At 45.0% G+C, this 14,655-nt stretch overlaps 2 non-coding genes across 2 annotated transcripts; both read right to left on the bottom strand.

Annotated features, from left to right (window-relative positions):
* Positions 1–4,504: 4,504 nt before the first annotated feature.
* Positions 4,505–4,595, bottom strand: trnap-ugg (transfer RNA proline (anticodon UGG)). The gene is given in 2 exon segments: positions 4,505–4,540; positions 4,560–4,595. It is a non-coding gene; the product is annotated as a tRNA-Pro (tRNA).
* Positions 4,596–11,629: 7,034 nt separating this feature from the next.
* Positions 11,630–11,712, bottom strand: trnal-cag (transfer RNA leucine (anticodon CAG)). Its single transcript has one exon. It is a non-coding gene; the product is annotated as a tRNA-Leu (tRNA).
* Positions 11,713–14,655: the final 2,943 nt, after the last annotated feature.

Genomic DNA, 14,655 nt, shown 5'->3' with positions numbered 1-14,655 from the left:
CGTTGCAGGGAAGATGCCACTCTTGTAGCTGCACTGGAACAACTTGGCGAAGGGCGAGGTTATTTCTGGAGCACAGGTTTTCAGTACTGCTGCAGGAATGGTGTCAAGGCCCAAAGTCTTTGCAGAGTTACCCGTGACTTCAGCCATTTCTTGATTTCACTTGGAGTGAATGGAGCTGGCTGAAGACTGACAGATTTCTGATCTGCAGTTAGATGTGCTCCCGCTGTGATGTATTTAAACCCGTGAGTTGAGAAGGTGTAGGCGCTCTCTTGTTGAGGTAACTGAGATTATTTATAGGTTTTAATGCAGAGAAACGATTTCCTCTCGTGGGGGAATACAGAACAAATGGATATTACCTTAAAATGAGAGTGAAGCCATTTAACAGTGACGTCAGGGAGTAATTCACTCAAAGGATGAAGAAAGCTGTTTGTAGGACAATCCCTGTGTAGCGATTGGCCGAGAGCTTATAGCAATGAACTGATGCTTCGTTGGGCTTTGCACCCCCTCTTTATCAAGAAAAACTGGAAACCTGGAGGGCACTGAAACGAGGTGATGGCTGTCATTTGTCATTATGCCATCATGTTCTCTAATATAAGCGGAGGGCTGATGGCTGGAACTGTTTTTTCGTCAGCAGCAATGGCTCAGTCGGGACGCGGCAGACTGAAAATCGAAAAGTCCCTGGTTCAATCCAGGGTTCCGGCAAAAAATTGTAAGTCCACTTGCCGAAGCGTCTCCTGCTTCTGGATGCGTTATTCGCTATTTGAGGATGTGTTTTTGGAGACACTCGGTCCCATTTCTGAGTGGATGGGAGACGTGCCCTCCCCCCTTGCACGTGTGCAGCTCTGTGCCCGCTGGCCCACGTTACTGGAATAAAGATCAGTGTAACTTTCTTAAAAAAACATGTGAACAATCGCTGGTCAACCCAGCTCCCATTAAACTATCCTAACAGTCGTGCAACTCTGATATGTTCCCAGCTGCTGATTCCTCGTTCAGTCATTGATCCATTTCAATGGTGCTCTTGATAACATTAACCAGGGGTGCAGAAATGAAATCCATTGTTTCCCTCTTGTTTATTATGCTTTCTTCGTGTCTGTGTCTCTCAGTGTTAAGACCGAGAAGTGAGCTCGCCTCAGTCATGTGGCGGACGGATCTCATAAGTATTACAAATAAATATCCTTTCCTTTTAAATTCAGATCAGAATTTATCATTGAAACACGGGAAATGCTGCTTAACCTGCTCCAAGGCACTTCTATGTCTCACTGAAACAACATAATTTGACCTTTCAGTAAGCTCTTTGTGTGCAGCATTTTCTGGGTCTTCCTCAGTTACGAATATTGGAATCGGATCTTAGTTTTCTGCATGTTTAGTGGGAAGCCCAATATGTCATCTGCTTTACAGAAGGAGTCGACAGTAACCTGGAGCTAAGTTTCTGAGGGAGCACCCTGTTACGAGAGGGATTGGAGGAGTGCGCCCTTCGTCTAGTTCCACTACTCCACAGGTCGCAACATTAGTTTAAATGTTCAATTCACTCACCAATATGGCCAATTATTTACTTTCACTACTGCAACCGACAATAAAAGAGACTTGGCGTGGATTCTTTCGATAAACAACAAATGTGTTTGTTTATTATAAAGAAAAACTCTTCTCGAATAGAAATGTAAAGCTTGTGCATCAACATACAGTATGGAATATGAAATTATATGAATTGATATTTCGAGATTCCATAAGTCACACACACACACACACATACACACACACACACACATACACACACACACACACACACAGTCTCTCTCTCTCTCTCTCTCTCTCTCACACACATAATAGAAAACTATGAGATAAAAAAAGAGAAATAGGGGGAATTAAACCAAACATTGCAGATGCTGGAAAACTGAAACAAAAACAGAAAGTGCTGGAAAAATCAGCAGGTCTTACAGCATCTTTCCTGCGTGTCTTTCTCTGTCTAATACATTCGTGGTAGCGGAAGTGGATTTGTGGAGCTTGGGTGAGCTTCCCAATAGTTGTGCTCTTGTTTAAAAAGTAATGAGGAAGTGAATAGGTATTTGGCTACCAAACAACAGTAATAGGGAGTAGAAAAATGTTGCTTCGGAGGAGACTGGCGTTGCAGAAGCGTGCTGGCCTCCTAACCCAGCGATCGATGGATTGAAACCATACTCAGTTTATGTAAACTCTCATTAACACCAAAAATAACCATTTGTCTGCGACACAAAATCACCTCTGAATTTGCTTCATAGTAAATTTACATCTTCAATCTGTAACCAATCTCTCAAATCGTTTTATTTCACACACGGACGCAGCAGAAGTGCTGCAAAAATACACCGGCCGAGGATTTCCCCTCTCTCTCAGCCCATTTCAGGCCATGATCCGAACGGCCTTCCCTTGCTCTCTATCACTCTATGATTATCTGAGTAACAAAAAAGAAAACAAATATCTTATTTGGACCTGATACAGTGAAGTTTATATATATTAGCTTCAGTTTGTCCGATCTACAGGACACCCTGCAGTAATTCCCATGCTTATTTGGAAAGCAGCGCCCTCCCTGAGATATGGACCATGAGAAGGACAAGATTATCAGCATAGCGGAAACAACATCACGTCAAGGACACAGATAATCATTATTTGGACAGATATGATCGTTCATTCTTAATCACTTATTCAAAATATGGAATTCCATCCCCAATATCACCATGAACTGGGAAGGTTTCGTTCCTTCAGGTTTGCATTAGAGACACATTGTACAAAACACTCTGTGAGTGTCTCTGGTTAATGAACGGATGATGCGCCGAGATCTCAGCTTTTACTCATTGATCTTCGCAAGAGTTGATCCAGTTTTGACGTTGACTTTTTCTCTGGTGCCGATTTACTCGAATTCCTCACCTGATTACTCTGCTGTCCAATGAAGCTCACTCAGCAGAGTTTTCAATAATAATTTGATTTTTTCCTCACAGGATTTCAATCACTGTTTTCGAATAATTTGTTTTTTCTAAAAAGTGCTTACAGCCGGCTTCCAGGAGCAGCAATGTCATAAAGACAATATAATCTGTTATCAAATGATTTTAATTGAGGGATGAATGTGGGCTCCGACACGATGGAATAACACCCCCGCCCCTCTCTGAAATGCTGCTTGGCATACTGTACCTGAGAAGGCAGAGGGCACCTCAATTTACCATATCATCTAAAAGCTGGCACCACTAACAGTGAAACATTCACTGGTTACTGCACTAGAGCATCTGCCTGAATTTGTGCTCAGGATTTCGGAGTGAGTTTTGAACTCACAACCTCCTGATTGTAAAAAGCAAGAGAACAAATGACTGAATAATAATTCACAGCAAAGGAAAGACGACAGAAGACATTTCATTCCAAGGAGAGGCTGAAGTAGATTGTTAATTGAATAAATGTTACAGGCAATGAGAGATAAACACCCACAGTTGAAAGAGACCGATATTTTCTCACGGCAGGGAGAGAGATTGTAGCAGGAATTTCGACTCCCAGTGGTTCTTGTCAACACCCCAGTACAAGCTAAATGGTTTGCACACTGCCTGCTAGACTAAAAAACGAAACTAGAATGTTATTTAATCATCGTAAAATTTTTAATCAGTTCGACCCTGAAACATTGATATTCACGGTAATACAGGAAACGTCATAACTTGGGTCTGATATCACAATGGTAATTTCAGATTTCCTTTCTGCATAACGCCGTCCCATACAAAAACAAGATTAAAACTCACGCGTGGGAAGCACATTGGATGAGCAGCCTTAAATTCAGATAATCATGGAGTGATTAGCGACATTATCCCGACGGCACCTCCTCTGTAAAACAGGCCTCGGAACGATTACATCAGTGATTTCAGAGATGCCTTCTGAAAAAAAGCACAGCGTTCACGAAGAACCAGCTAATAAACTGACGATAAAGGTGAGATTCGAACCCACGCGTGCAAAGGATAATAGATTTGCAGTCCATCGCCTTAACCTCTCGGACACCTCGTCACGGGCACTTCCTCCTTCCGTACTTTTTTGCATTCATGAACTGCTTGTTTCAGGTCCTGAATAATCATCCAGGTGTCTCATGTAGTTTGTCAATAAAATAAATTTCCATCACATCAGGTAGAAACTGTTCTAAATCGACTGATGTGAATCACTTCAACACTTCAACATGTTTCTAGACAGTGTGAAAACCCACCGCGGAAAGACTGAAACATACATTCATCTGGAAGAATAAAGAAACTCCTTCCGACTCACTGCAAGTACCGGAACACAACTGAAATGTGGTTTTTCACTCAAGACTGTAACTGACTGCAATCAGCCTCCGACTGAACCCACAAGGAGAGAGTTGGCGTGTTCGATGCATTAGGAGAAACTTTGCGTTGGTTTTCTGTGTTGTGATTTATTTTCCGCAATGATTTCCCGGATGTTCAAACCTGGTCCTGATTTCCACAACTGGCACCCCCTCGAGCACACGAATTAATGTATTAAAATGCTGGGGGGGCTCGTCCGGGAATTGAACCCGGGACCTCCCGCATATTAATTCACCACAAATACCCAAAGCGAGAATCATACCCCTAGACCAACGAGCCAGCTGCCACACGCAAAGCATTCAACATATCATTTCATTGCCACCCACAGGAAATTAACTAAATGCGAAATACTGTGGATACTGGAAATCTTTTGGAATGTATTAGAAACCCTGGGGCCGACTCCAACCAGTGGAGTGTTTCCCTCCTTGTATAATTTGACTTCAGTTTTGTTGGGTTTCTCAATGCCACAATCTGCCAAATGCTTCTGTATAAGTCAACTGTTGTCACTTGCAACTCACGCCTTGAGTTCAGCTCTTTTGTCCATGTTTGGACCAAGGCTGCAATGAGGTCGGGAGCTGAGTGACCCTGGCGGAAAGCAAACTGAGCTTCAGTGAGCAGGTGATTGGTGAGTTAGCGCCAATTAATCGCACTGTCGAAGACAGAGCAATGTGGTTGACTCTTAAATACCCTCTGAAATGGCCTACTAAGCCTCTCAGTTGTAACAAACTGCGACAAAGTCACAAAAAAGGGAATGAAACCGGACGGACCACGTGGCATCGACCTCGGCACCGTCAATCTCAGCCCTGTCCACCCTGCAAAGTCCCCCTTACTAACATCTGGGGGCTAGTGCCGAAATTGAGAGAGCTGCCTCACAGACTAGGCAAGCAACAGCCTGACATTGTCATCCCCACAGATAATGTCCCAGACTCCACCATCACTATCCCTGGATATGCCCTGGCTCACCGGTAGGACAGGCCCAGCAGAGGTGGCGGCACAGTGGTATGCAGTCGGGAGGCAGTAACCCTGGGAGTCCTCAACATCGCCTCTGGGCCCGCTGAAGTTTCATGGCATCAGGTCAAACATGAGCAAGGAAACCTGCTGATTACCACGTACCGCCCTCCCTCAGCTGATGAACCAGTGCTCCTGCATGTTGAACACCACTCGGAGGAAGAACTGAGGATGACAAGGGCACAGAATGTCCTCTGGGTGGAGGGATTCAATGTGCATCACCAAAAGTGGCTCGGTAGCACCACTACTGACCGAGCTGGATGATTCCTAAATGACATCGCTGCCAGACTGGGTCTGTGGTAGGTGCTGAGCGAACCAACAAGAGGGAAAATCATACTTGAGCTCATCCTCACCAATCTGCTTGCCGCAGATGCATCTGTCCACGACACTATCGGTAGAAGTGACTATCGCACAGAAGTTGCGGAGACGAAGTCCCGCCTTCACATTGAGGATAGTCTCCATCATGTTGTGTGGCACTACCACCATGCTAAATTGGATAGGTTTCGAACAGATCTATCAACTCAAAACAGGGCATCCATGAAGCACTGGGAGCCTTCAGCATCAGCAGAATTCTACTCAAACACAATTTGTAAACTCATGGGCCGGCATATTCCCCACTAAATCATTACCATCAAGCCAGGTGATCAACCCTTGTTCAATGAAGAGTGAAGAGGGCATTCCAGGAGCTGCACCAGCCTTACCTAATAATGAGTTGTCAACATGGTGAAGCTATGACACAGGACTACTTGCATGCCAAACAGCATCTGCAGCAAGTGATAGACAGAGCTAAGCGATCGCACAACAAACGGGCAGACATAAACTCTGCAGTCCTGCCACATCTAGTTGGGAATGGTGGTGGACAATTAAACAATTCACTAGAGGAAGAAATGCCACAAACATCCCCATCCACAATAATGGAGGACCTCAGCACATCAGCACAATCGATAAGCATTTGCTACAAGAAGTGCCGAGACGATCGTCCATCTCAGCCTCCTCCAGAGGTCCCCAGCATCACAGATGCCAGTCTTCAGCCAATTCGATTCACTCCATGTGATATCAAGAAACAGCTGATGGCACTGAAGACTTGTGCCCCAGAACTTGTCACGCCCCGAGCCAAGCTTTTCCAGTACAGCTACAACACTGGCATCTACCCGGCTATGTGGAAAATTGCCCAGGTATTTCCTGTACACAGAAAGCAGGCCAAATCCAAACTGGCCAATTACTTCCCAATCAGTCTACTCTCGATCATCAGTAATCTAATGGAAGGTGTCATCAATAGTGCTGCCATGCGGTACTTTCTTAACAATAACCTGCTCACTGACGCACAGTTTGGGTTCCGCCAGGGCAGCTCAGCTCCTTACATCGTTACAGCCTTGGTTCAAACATAGGCAAAAGAGCTGAACTCGTGAGGAGAGGTGAGAGTGACTGCCCTTAACAAGAAGGCCGGATTTGTCTGAGTGTGGCATCAAGGAGCGCTAGGAAAACTGGAGTCAATGGAAATCAGGTGGAATATTCCATTAGTTTGTAGTCATGCCTAAGGCGTTCAGTTATCTCAGCTCCAGGATATCACTGCAGGAGTTCCTCAGGGTAATGTGCTCGGCCCAATCATCTTCCACTGCTTCATCAACGACCTTGCTTCCATCAAAAGGTCAGAGGTGGGGATGTTCGCTTATAATTTCACAATGCTCAGCACCATTCGTGACTCTTCAGATACTGAAGCGGTCCATATACAAATGCAGCAAGACCTGGACAATACCCAAGCTTGGGCTGAAAAATGACAAGTAACAATCGCGCCACATAAGTACCAGGCAATGGCCATCTCCGACAAGAAAATCTAACCACTGGCCCTTGACGTTTAATGGCGTTACCACCACTGAATCGCCCACTCTCAACATACTGAGGGTTACAGATGACCAAAAGCTGAACTGGGCTAGCCTTATAAACACTGTCGTTAAAAGGGCAGGTCAGAGGCGAGGGATTGTGCGACGAGTAACTCACCTCCTGACTCTCCAAAACCTTGTCCAGAATCTATAAGGCACAAGTCAGGAGTGTGATGGAATGGTCGCAAATTGCCTGGTGGAGTGCAGCACCCACAACACTCTGGAAGCTTGGCATCATCCAGGAGAATGTTTGATTGGTACCACATCCATAAACATTCACTCCCTCCACCACTGACGCACAGTCGAGGAGTGTGTAGCATCTACAAGATGCATACAGGAATTTACCAAGCCTCCTTAAACAACACTTTACAAAACCTTGACCATTACGGCCGAGAAGGGCAAGGGAAGCAGCTACCTGGGAACATCATCACCTGAGAGTTGCCCTCCAAGTCACACGCCATCTTGGCTTCGGAATATATCGCCTTTCCTTCACTGTCGATCGGTCAAAATCCTGGCACTCCCTTCCCAGCAGCACTGTGGGTGTACCTACACCACATGGACTGCAGCGGATAAAGAAAGCAGCTGACCACCACCTTCTCAAAGGCAACTAGGGATGGGCAATAAATGCTGGCCCAGCCAGTGAAGCGCACATCCCTTGAATGAATAAAAGTTTTCCTGTAACCTTCAAACATTTATTAACATGCCCACATTTTCCCCCTGCTCTTGCACGCCCTTTGGGTGTACACGCTTTATTTTATGTTCCCTCTTTGCTTTCTTCCGACCACAATTAATCTTTTCACATTTCCCTGGAAAAGGAAATCAACTGCAAAAACGCTGGTTAGTCCACAGCAGGAATTTTGTGTACAGCTCAAGTCGCCACCTTACAGGAAGGACATAATTGCACTGTAGAGAGCACAGAGAAGATTTACAAGAATACTGCCAAAGCTTGAAAATTGCAGCTACAAGGAAGGATTGGATAGGCGAAGGTTGTGTCCCTTAGAACAGAGGAGGCTGAGGGATGACCTAATTGAGATGTACAAAATAATGAGGGGCCTAGATAGGGTGGACAATAAAGACTTGTCTCCCCTAGCTGAACGGTCAATTGTCAGTGAGCATAGATCAAAGGTAATTGTTAGAAGGATTAAAGGGGAGACGAGGAAAAGCTTTTTCACGCAGTGGATGGCGAGCACTTGGATTTAACTGCCTCAACCGGATCAACTCATTTAAAATGCACTTGGATCTGCATCTGGAGCGCTGTAACCTGCAAAGCTACGGATCAAGTGCTGTGAAGAGGGTTTAAAATGAGCGGCTAGTTGCTTCTTCATCTTTTTTCTATCTAGCACAGACATGATGGGCTGAATCACTTCTTTCTGCACCGCCACTTTTGTAGGGTTATGTGGTTCTCTCTGCCGCTTAACCGCCCATTCCACCAACCTGCCCATGTCGTTTTCAAGTTCTACTGAATTTCTGTAGCTCTTTCCGCAACCACAGGACGTCCAAGAACATTTTACGGACGATGAGCACTTTTGAAATGTAGTCACTGTTCAAATTGCTGAAATTTTGAACCATCTGCTCGTCAATGTCAGAAATTCCCATTTTGGGATAGGAAACAAGTATCATTAGCGTAGATCTGTGGCGCAACCGATAGCGCGTTGGAGTTGCAGTCGGTATAAACAGAGACACTCAAAGGTTGTGGGTTGGAATGCTTTAGATAAGCATTGAAGAAAATCAGCAAGAGGTTTATCAATGTTCTCAGAAAAGGGAAACTGCCGTCCCGAACTTCCTTCTATAGAGATCACTCCCCACTTTCCCATCTGAACCACTGAACAGGCGAAATCTCATCACCGTCTCAGGACAAAACAAAAACCTTTGAAAGATGCTGACCAGAGTCAGTCTGATCAGCCCTCAGAATGATTTCAAATTGGACATATACAGCCACCGCGGAAACTGCTTCCCATTACTGCTCAGTCATCTTTCCAGACTGTTCCTGACAGACAGCTCGAAACAAGGATGATGTGAACCTGCACCATTGAATATCAAGACCAACACGGTTATCACAGCTGTAATGAACAGCTCCTGTTACAGCTTTAGATCAGACAGTGGAGGATTATCACAGGCGCTTTGTCAGACTGCATGTTCCTTCAGACAGGTTTCCAACTGGATACATGGAATGAGCGGCTGTGTGAACATTAATCGTTCAGGGGTGATTTCTCACTGGCCGGACTGGAGCTACAGTTCCATTCCAAGACATTTCTCTTTCTGAATCCATCTCTGTCCTCTTGCTCATTTACACTTTGCATTGTTTCATCATTGGCGGCCACGTTTTCAGCTGTCTGAGCCTTTAGCGCTGCAATTCCTTCTAGAAACATCGCCACTTCACTCTCCCCCGTAATACCCTCCTAAAATCTATCAGTTTTACTAAGGTTTTGTTCATCTGGCCAAATATCTGACTAGATGTCGAATGTTGCTTGATCAAGCTCCTTTGAAGCGCTTTGGGGAGTTTTGTTAAATCACGGCGCTGCTGCGGAAATGGCTCGAATTTGGAGAAATTCACAAACAGCTTCAATCTTCTTAAAGATTCACCTTTATTCCCTCCACTTGCTTTGCAACAAAAAAACATCTCCTATGAGGTGATCAAAATGATGACCAGTTTACTGGAGTAAATAAGAAGAAACTGTTTCCACTGACAGGAGGGTCGCTAACCAGAGGACACAGTTTGAAGCTGATTGGGAAAAGAACCAGGAACGGGATGAGGAGAATGTATTTTACACAGTGAGCTCATTGTGAAATGGAAACTACCTGGGAGGGTGATGGAAGCAGATTAATTATTAACTTTCAAAAGAGAGTTGGAGAAAAAAACTTGAAGGAAGGGAATACTGGACAATGGGGACAGATCCCGGATCTCGGAGTAATTATATCACTCAACCAAAGAACCAACGCAGGCGGAATGAGCTCCTTCTGTCCTTTATCATTGAATGATTTATGGATAGAAATCACTTCTACATTCTGTAGAGCAGGAAGGGTGTGAGAAGCCGGCATGAGAATTGATCCCGTGGGCACAGAATGGAATCGGTAAAATTCTGTATTTTGTCAGGGAATCGAAACTGTGTAAATATGACTCTGTCTGTTTAAAAGTGGCTTGTTACCAATTCCTGATAACTGACGCTTTGCTTAATAGGGATGTGTTATCAGTCAATGAACAGGCTATAATATAAAAACGGAAAATGCTGATAATACTCAGCAGCAACTGTGGAGAGAAAAGGAATTACTGTTTCAGGTTGGTGGCCCTTCATCTGAACGGAGGGAATATAGGAATGTAATAGGCTTGGAGCAAGGGACCAGTCCGGGCTTTGGGAAGAGGTTGAACAAAAGCGCAGGTTTGTAATGGTTTGGGGTTCCGGAGAGATTCAATTACAAAAGGTTTCACGGCGCCAAAGCCAAAGGACTGGAACAGGCAAAAAACAAAATGTGGGTCCAGATGAGGTGAGAATGGCTAAAGATCAGCCGCCCAATTGCAAAGTGAAGGAATTAAATAAGAAACAGAAAATAAAATGATAAACCTGAAAGAAACACATGAAACAAGAGGGAGGCTGAGTTTATAATTTAAAAATATTGAACTCGACTTTGAGGCCAGAAATGTGCAGGGTGAGGTGTTCTTCCTCGAGCTTATGTTATTCTTCACTGGAACACTGCAGCAGACCAAGGACAGAAAGGTCAGAGTGGGAGCAAGGTGGAGAATTGAAATGACAGGTGACAGGAAGCTCAGAGTCAGGCTTGCGGATTGAATGGAGATTCCTCAAAGCGCTCACCCACCTGAAGCAGATGAGAACATATTACGGCAGCAAATGCAGCACATTAAACTGAAAGAAGAACAAGTGCATCACTGTTTCACTTGGAAGGAGTATTTGAGGTCTTGGATAGAAAGGTGTCATTAAAAGGGGAGGGGATATTAACTGAGTCAAGGATTTCACACTGAGAGAGAAGAAAATGATGATCTCACCGGCCTGAAATGCTAGTTCTATATTTCTCTCCACAGATGCTGTATAATTGTTGTGTATTTCCAGCACTTTCTGATTGTTACTATTTCTGATTTTCAGCATTCGCAGTATGTTGCTTTTGTATCCAGTTTACTTTATGAGCTGTTTTCAGGGGATCCGGTTGCCTAGAGTCTGGCTCGGCCGACCGAAATTCCCCTTGAGAAGCTGGCAGTGAGCTGCCTTCTTGAACTGCTGCAGTCCATATGGTGTAAGTCCGTCCACAGCGCTGTTAGGAAGGGAGTTCCAGGATTTGAGAGGGCGATACAGTTCCAAGTCAGGATGGTGTGTAGCTCGGAGGGGAGCTTGCTGCTGTTCTCATGCATCTGCTGCCTTTTTCCTCCCAGGTGGTGGAGACCTCGGGTTTGGAAGGTGATGAAGGAAAAAATAATGTCAGGAGTGGGATTCGAACCCACGCCTCCAGAGGAGACTGCGACCTGAACGCAGCGCCTTAGACCGCTCGGCCATCCTGACTCTAACACGCGTCACTGCATAAATGGTTTTTAATTCCACATTTATCGTCACTGCTTTCAAAAACTCGATGTGATTTTCCTTTTTTCAGCACCTGTCAGGTTCCTGTATCTGAGTCTCATCCTTCCCCAAGCCGCCGGGGGGTGAGGAGCTTCTCATTGCTGCATTGCTCTGTTTGCTCAAATCAACAAAGACCCAATTCCCGCCCGACCTGTTCCTCACACGAAGGTGTTGAGAGTGTAAGATCTGAGCCACGTGAAGTATCCAATTGGAGAGTTACATCCTGGCGACAGGAATATCTCTCCACAGCTGCTTTCGGAGCTGCTGAATATTCCCCGCATTTCCTGTTTCTGATTTTGTGCCTTCATTACAGGAGATCTTTTTACTGACAACCCAAAGCTTGTCTCTCGGGGCAGCTCCAGGCACCGCTTTCCTGTGACCTTTAAAGTCGGCTGTATTCACACTCATCACTCAGCGCCATGGCTTTCAACCCCCACCACCACACCTCCACCACACCCACACCCCGCACCTCCCTCTGTCCCCAGTCCCACGCCCCACTCCCATCCCCCCTCCCGCCTGTTCAGGTCTCAGGTCGCCTTAGCGTTTTTTTTTCCGGAATTCAAAGGGCCCGGGGATCACAGAGTCTGTGAGGGAATATAAGGGGTTAATCCACATTTACATACAGGGAACTGCGACTCTCTTAAGATGGACGGAAGTTGGTGTCCTTTCCAGATCCACTAGGAGGTCTAGTGACTGGAGCTGTGGGAATTTCTGCCACTTCTATCCCACAGGGAGTCGCGCCTCCCAGTTGGTCCCGCTGGGATGGTGATGGCTAAAGTGAGTGGCTGAGAAAACGGGTGGTCCCCATGTCTCTTTAGGGCTTGTTTTCTCCCGATTCCAGCTGTGAGGGGGCGGGGGGTTGAGTTTGTGGGGTGGGGGCGGGATCTTGCTGGTTTGCGCACCTTTTCCTGTCTGTCACTGTGTGTGTCCTGATCGTCTCTATTGCTTTTCTGTGTGTCTTTCTCTGTCTGTTGCATTCGGAGTGGTGTGAAGTGTAATTGCGCAGCCAGGGTGAGCTTCCCAACACGTGTGCTCTTGATTAAAACTAAGTAAGAAGTGAATATTTGCTTGGCTACCGTAAAGTATTCAGCGGCAGGAAGGAATTACGGCTCCGTCGCAGGGCGGTGCAGCGAAGCCCACAGCACAGAGGCCGATGGATCCTAACCATCTTCTGCTATTTTTGTTCTTATTCACACCAAAAATAACCAGCGGTCTGCGACCGAAAAAACTTACCTGGCTTTTTCTATACAGTGAATTTGTATCAGCTTCTTACTTCCAGTAAACACTTCAATCTGCAACCAACCTCTCAAATCGTTTTTATTCACACACCAGACAGAAGTAGTAAATGCTACAAAAATACACCAGCCGAGTATTTCCTCTTTCTCTCAGCCCATTTCAGGCCATGGTCCGAATGGCCTTTCCTTGTTCTCAATCACCCCAAGATGATCTGAATAGAAAAAAAATAACAAAACAAATCTCTTAGGCGGAAACATTGTTGCGGAGATTATACATATTAGCTGCAGTATGTCCGATCTACAGGACACCCTGCATTAATTCCTATGCGTATTTGGACAGCAGCGTCCTCCCTGATACATGTACCATCGAGAAGGACAAGATTATCAGCATAACGGGAAGAGCATCACGTCAAAGACACCGTTAATCATTATTTGGAGTCCTATGTTTATTCATTCTTACTCACTAATTAAGTATATGGAGCTCCATCCCCAACATCACCATGAACGGTTAAGGCTTCGTTCCTGCAGGTTTGCATAAGAGACACATTGTACAAAACAGTCTGTGAGTGTCTCTGGTTAATGAACTGATGATGCGCGGAACTCTCAGCTTTTACTCATTGATCTTTTCAAGAGTTGATCCAGTTTTGACGGTGACTTGTTCTCTGGTATCGATTTACTCGAATTCCTCACCTGATTTCTCTGCTGTCCAATGAAGTTCACTCAGCAGAGTTTTCAATAATAACTTGTCTTTTCCTAACAGGAATTCAGTCATCATGTTTTTCAACAATTTCTCAAAGGATTTGCACACAGTCAGCTTCCAGGTACAGCAATGTGATGAAGGCAATATGATCTGTTTTGAAGTGATATCAATTGAGGGACACATTCTGGCTCCGACATCGTGGAATAACTCCCCCGCCCCTCTCCACAATTATGCCATGGTATATTTTACGTGAGAAGGCAGATGGCAGCTCAGTTCAACATATCGTCTAAAAGCTAAAAACTAAAACCAGTAACAGCAAAGAATTCACTGGAGCGTGAGCCTGAATTTGTACTCAGGATTCGGGAATGAGTTTTGAACTCACAACCTCCTCATTGTAAAAAGCAAGGGAGCAGCTGACTGAATCATAGTTCACTGCATAGGGAAAAAAGACAGAAGAGATTACACTCTGTAAGGAGAAGCAGAAGTAGATTGTTAATTAAAGAGATGTCACAGACAATGAGAGATAGACACCCACAGTTGAACGAAGGAATGAAGCAGACAGCATTACAACATTGAGAAGCTCAGAATAACAAAAAAGAGAAACTCTTCAACCGAGTCTTCCTGGGAAAAAAGGCAACATCCGCGGTGGTGTGTGAGTATTTTTGGTGCCTATATTATATCTCCACTGTCTGGAAGATGTTATATTTCATTAGTTTATCTAATCGTCTCAGTTGCTCCAGGCGATAGTTGGCCTGTAACTGCTGCCGATTCAATGGGAATAAATTAATTAATTGTGTTTCCTAAATTATATTTCATATTTGCATTTCTATGTCTGCTCCATCACATCACAAATTCCTCACATTGACCTGTTTCCGCGACACCGACAATGTGAATTTCTTCCGCTCCGTTCCGGCCAGTAGATGGCAGCACATTCTGATACAGTGAAGTTGA

This window comes from Cetorhinus maximus, chromosome 31 (assembly GCF_964194155.1).
Source record: "Cetorhinus maximus chromosome 31, sCetMax3.hap1.1, whole genome shotgun sequence".
Taxonomy (NCBI): Eukaryota; Metazoa; Chordata; class Chondrichthyes; order Lamniformes; family Cetorhinidae; genus Cetorhinus; species Cetorhinus maximus.
The sequence above is the reverse complement of the archived record's forward strand: the minus strand, read 5'-3'. Positions and strand labels throughout refer to the sequence as shown.